The sequence below is a fragment of the Acinonyx jubatus genome, chromosome C1 (assembly GCF_027475565.1).
Source record: "Acinonyx jubatus isolate Ajub_Pintada_27869175 chromosome C1, VMU_Ajub_asm_v1.0, whole genome shotgun sequence".
Classification (NCBI taxonomy): Eukaryota; Metazoa; Chordata; class Mammalia; order Carnivora; family Felidae; genus Acinonyx; species Acinonyx jubatus.
This window is the reverse complement of record NC_069381.1, coordinates 62,493,049-62,499,141: the sequence shown is the minus strand read 5'-3', so window position 1 is coordinate 62,499,141 and position 6,093 is coordinate 62,493,049.

The following is a 6,093-nucleotide window of genomic DNA, read 5'->3' as shown; positions in this document are numbered from 1 at the left end:
TTATGGCCCAGCCATACTGGTCTTTTTAGCTTCCTTTTTCTGCCTCAGGGCATTTTTCATAAACTGTTTCCTCAACCTGGAATAATAGCTGCCCCTTCTTTTCACCTAAATAATACTTACTGAGTGTTTAAAGATCTCAATTTAGACAATACTTTGTTGGAGAGGTTTCCTTGACACCCATATGGGTTAATTCCTTCTCATATATGTATCTACACAGCCTAGTGCTTATCACACCTCTGATTACTTGTTCACTGCTAGACTGTAAGCTCCACCAGGGCAAGGACCATATCTAACCATTTCACCACTGAACCTCTAGTGCCCAACATAGTGTTCTTCATATAATATAGGCTGAAACATTTGTGTTGAATGAGTGCATAAGTAAACAAATAAATAGAAATCTTCAGAAAAAATTCAATAAACTACACAATTTTCCAGAAATGTGAATCCACAAATAAAAAAGAGCCACAAATACATAAAATTAAGAATGAAAAAAGGAAAAACATATGTTAAAAAGATATTATAAATTGCCAGAGATCACTATGTGTAAGTCTATGTAAACATATTTTAAAATCTCATTTAAATCAATAATTTCTTGGAAATACATAAATAATTTTTAAAATACACAAAAAAATAATCCAATAGCCAGGAGAATTTTTTGTTTTTCAAATATAATCTCTACAAGATTTCTTTTAAACATTCAAAGAACAAATCTAATTTTGTAAAGGTTGCATAATACAGCTTTATAAACTAGATACAGCAAATACAGTACCAAAAATCATCTTAACAGTTCAATCTCAATTATCAACATAACAGTAAAAATACTAAGTGGAATTCTATCAACTCAACTATAGGAGAATATTAAAAGAATCATGTACCTTGACCAAGTAGGATTTGTCTCAGGAATTCAAAAAGAGTAGAAAATTTAAGAAATATGGTATTATAGTATCAATAGGCCAAAAAAGAAAAACCGTATGGTGAGATCAATAGATGCATAGGAAAGGACATTTGATCAAGTCTAGCACACGTGCCTCATTAAAAACAAAACAAAACAAACAAATGAAAAAAAAACACTCAAAGAAATGTCATTGACTAGTTATAGCTAAGATGATACTTCATAGTGAAACAGAGCAAAAGGAGAGGATAACAGAGAGGCTCTATTAGCCATGCCTCAACCAACTGGTAGTGGCTACCATTAGTAGTCCTAGGAAGGAGAATTCTTAAGCTTCTTCCAGACTCAGAAGGAAACAGTGCCATGATCTACCCCTATGAGTGCCAAGGAAACCGCTCTGAATAATGGTTAAAATGACAGTTCTAAATAATTGGTATTATTTAGGTGAAATGAAGACGTATGTATCATTCCAGCTTGAGGAAACACCTCATGAAAATGCGCTGTGGCAGAAAAAGGAAACTGAAAGTAAGATCTGTATGGTTAGAGCGTAACAAGGTCTTTATTGATACACTGAAGGCAGTTTCTTTAAAATCAGTAGCAGGGCAAGGAAGTCCAGCAGTGACAATTATTAAACACTGACTTGAAATTTCAAGAAATAAATCAGAAAACCAAAATATGACGTATAGCTATTGTACAGAGTCAAAATTATTTTTATTTTCATATGATATTGTTATCCAACTAAAAATGGAAAAGAAGCTAAACAACAACAACAAAAACGATTAAAACTAACAGGAAAGTCTAGTAAGATATCTGGCAACAAAATAAGTATGCAAAAATCAAGAGCATTTTTTATAGAACTAGAACAAACAATCCTAAAATCTGTATGGAACCACAAAAGACACTGAATAGTCAAAGCAATTCTGAAAAAGAACAAAACCAGAGGTATCACAATCCCAGATTTCAAGATATATTACAAGGCCATAAGTGATCAAAATAGTATGGTACTAACACATAAATGGTGCTAGGAAAACTGGACAGCTACATGCAAAAGAATGAAACTGGACCACTTTCTCACACCATACACAAAAATAAACTCAAAATGGATTAAATACCTAAACGTGAGGCCTGAAATCATAAAACACCTAGAAGAGAGCATACACAATAGTTTTTCTGACATCAACATTTTTCTAGATATGTCTCCTGAGGCAAGGGATACAAAAGCAAAAATAAAATAAACTACATAAAACTAAAAAGCTTCTGCACAGCAAAGGAAACAATCAACAAAACTAAAAGACAACCTACTGAATAGGAGAAAATTTTTGCAAATGACATATCTGATGAAGGGTAAGTATTCAAAATACATAATGAATTTATACAACTCAACCCCCAAACAAAAATAATCTAATTAAAAAATGGGCAGAAGACATGAACAGACATTTTTTTTTCCAAAGAAGACATATAGATGGCCAACAGATACATGAAAAGATGGTCAACATTACTCATCATCAGGGAAATGCAAATCAAAACCACAATGAGATTATCACCTCATTATTGTCAGAATGGTTAAAATAAAAAAACACAAGATAAAACAAGTATTGGTGAGGATGTTGAAAAAAAGGAACTCTCATGTACTGTTGACGAAAATGCAAACTGGTACAGCCATTGTGGAAAACAGTATGGAGGTTCCTCAAAAAATTAAGAATTGAAATACCCCTGATCCAGTAATCACACTACTGAGTGTTTACCCAAAGAATACAAAAACACTAATTCAAAAGATATATGCACCCTTGTGTTAATTACAGCATTATTTTCAAAAGCCCAAATAATGGAAGCAGTCCAAGCGTCCATCAATAGATGAATGGATAATGATGTTGTACACACACACACTGGAATATTATTCAGCCATAAAAAGGATGAAGCCTTGCCATTTGCAACAACAACATAGATAGATCTAGAGAATATAATACTAAGTGAAATAAGCCAGTCAGAGAAAGGCACATACCATATGATTTCACTCATATGTGGAATTTAAGAAATAAAACAAATGAACAAGGGGGGGGAAAAAAGAAAGAAACCAAAAAAACCAAGATTCTTAACTATAGAGAACAAACTGATGATTACTAGAGGGGAGGTGGGTGGGGGAAGAATGAAGTAAAGGAAGGGGATTGAAAGTACACTTATCTTGGGGCCCCTGGGTGGCTCTGTCAGTTAAGCATCCGACTTCGGCTCAGGTCACGATCTGGCAATTTGTGAGTTCGAGCCCTGCATCAGGCTCTGTGCTGACAGCTCAGAGCCTAGAGCCTGCTTCGGATTCTGTGTCTCCCCGTCTCTTAGCCCCTCCCCTGTTCATGCTCTGTCTCTCTCTGTCTCTCAATAATAAATAAATGTTAAAAAAATTTTTTTTAAAAAGTACACTTATCTTGATGAGCACAGAGTAATATATGGAATTGCTGAATCACTATATTGTACACCTGAAACCAGTATAACAGTGTATGTTAACTACACTGAAATTAAACAAAACAAAACAAAACTGGTGGGGTGCCTGAGTGGCTCAGTCAGTTGAGCACTGACTCTTGATTTTGGCTCAGGCCATAATCCCAGAGTTGTAGGATCAAGTCCCATGTTGGGCTTTGTGCTGGGAGTGGAGCCTGCTTAAGATTCTCTCTCTCCTTTTGCCCTTCTCCCCTGCTTGGACTCTTTCCCTCCCTCCCTCCCTCTCTCTCTGTCTGTCTCTCTCTCATTAAAAAAAAAAAAATTGTTTTTTAATTGGTAAAACTTTTTTGAAGACTTTGGTAGAGAGAAGAGTGGCCCTCCAAAATATCCATATCTTAATCCCCAGAATTTGTGAATATGTTACTTGATATGTTAAAAAGAGATTTGAATTAATGATCTTGAGATGGGGAGATTATTCTGGATTAACCATGTAGACTCGAATGTAATCACAAGGATCCTAAGGAAAAGATGGAGGCAGTAAAGTCAAAATAAGAGGAGACAGGATGAGGGAGGAAGCAGAGGTCAGAAAGGGAGGTTTTTAGATGTTACACTACTGACTTTGAAGATGGAGGAAGTGGTCATGAGCCAAGAATGCAGGTGTCTTCTAGAAGCTAAAAAAGGCCAAGAAACAGAGTATCTTCTAAGCCTTTAGTAGAAATATAGCTCTGCTGACAGCTTCAATTTAGAACTCTCGACGTCCAGAACTAGAAGATAATACATTTTTGTTATTTAACCAAGTTTGTGTTATTTATGTTACAGAAGATAATACGTTTGTGTTATTTAACCAAGTTTGTATATAATGTTACAGCTGCAATAGGAAACTCATACAAGAGCAATGGATAGCTTTGAAACTGTAGCTATTCTAGGACAGCAATTTTACGTGTAGGAATTGATCCTAAATATTAGAGAGTACATATAGCTAAAAAAAAAAAAAGTGCATTTATAGTTGTTAACAATTGGAAACCACCTAAGGGTCAAACCAAAGGGGATTTATTAAATAAATCATTATATATCTTCAATAAAAATACACAATACAGCAGGTATAAGTCAGAAAAATCTAGAGAGGTTGGAAAATTGTCACAAGTTTTTTTTTAAAGAAGATACAAACTACACTTTCATGTCAGTCTCAGCCTATCAATAATGCTTCTAGTGGCTGGAAATGCCTGGGGCACTTACCTGGGCCTGTAGGAGTTGTGGTTAAGTCCCAACAGGTATTTCTCCACCAGGGCCAATGTTGTTACTGGATCTACCTTTGTGGTTCTTGATATGATTCCAAGAGCCACCTTAGCAACAACCATTAGGGATTTGAAAAGACAAAACTTATTACTCACAAGCCTTGGAGCGTACTTGGCATACCCAAGGGCCACACAGGGAGGTTGCAAGGAGAGAGAGAAGGAGAAAGACAGGACCCGGCATTCTGCTGTTATTGGGGTTAAGAGTGAGGTACCTAGACTTTCACGGGTTTACTCTTTATTGGTAAATTCAATGTAAGTGCAGGAATTAGGGTGCGGGAAGGGAAAAGGGTTCATTCAAGCTGTCGGTTATCTAGGTCAACCAGGGCTTCCTAAAAGGGGAACTTCATGAATGAGGGCAGCCTGGTTCCTCATCCAGTTATTTAGCTAGTAGCCATGTCATATAGCTAGCAATAAGTTTATTCAAGACAGATGTCTTTGAAAAGGATGCCTCAGCAATTGCAAGCTTAATGTCAGGCACTTACATTATAATCAAAAAAGCTTACTGTCAGACACTTATATATATATATATACACACATATATATATAATAGTATATATATAATATGTATAGTTTATATGTATATATATTAACAATTTGTAAAGAGATATATTATCTGATTATATTAAGGTCATTTATAGTTATCCCTAAGTGGTGGAAATGTAGGTAATTTTCCTTTATGCTATGAGACTAATTTTATAATCAAGAGTTATAAATGTATAAAATATATACATATCTACTAGCCAAAAAGCTTATGAAGAAATAATTATATTCATAAATATCAGTATCAATTATTATACAATATAAAATAGCCTCAAGGTATAACATAATTGTGTTTTCTTCCACAGTAAACAACCCCAGCCTCTCTAATAATTGGATTCTTGTTTACATTAGCTCTACTTGTAAAAGGAGAACCTTTCAGTGCTACTTGTCTGGCTCTACCTACTACCTCTCAATATAATTTCTAATTTGAGGAAATATGTCAATCATGAAAGTTACTGGAGAACAGCAAATAACCAAGTTTTTAAAGTGACTAGCCCTAATGTTATGTATAATAAGTCATCTGGCCTTTGCCTATTTTAAAGCACATTGGCTTTATAAGGAGTTCTTTTTTTTTCCTTTGATTTAAAAAGCTTTTTTTCACTCCATGCTTGTGTTTTGGATAGGTTGGCCTATCTCAGTTAAGTGAGAAATACAAATATATTTTAATAATAATATATATTTAATTTAAATGTAATTTATTTACATATATACATATATATGTATATATACATATATATACATGTATATGTATATTATGTATATATACATATATGTATACATGTATATATACGTAATATACATATACATGTATATATTATGTATATATACATACATATATATATATATATATATATATATATATACACACACACACACACACACACACACATATAAAGTTTGGGGATTTTTACAAAATTCTAGCCAAAAACATTGCCC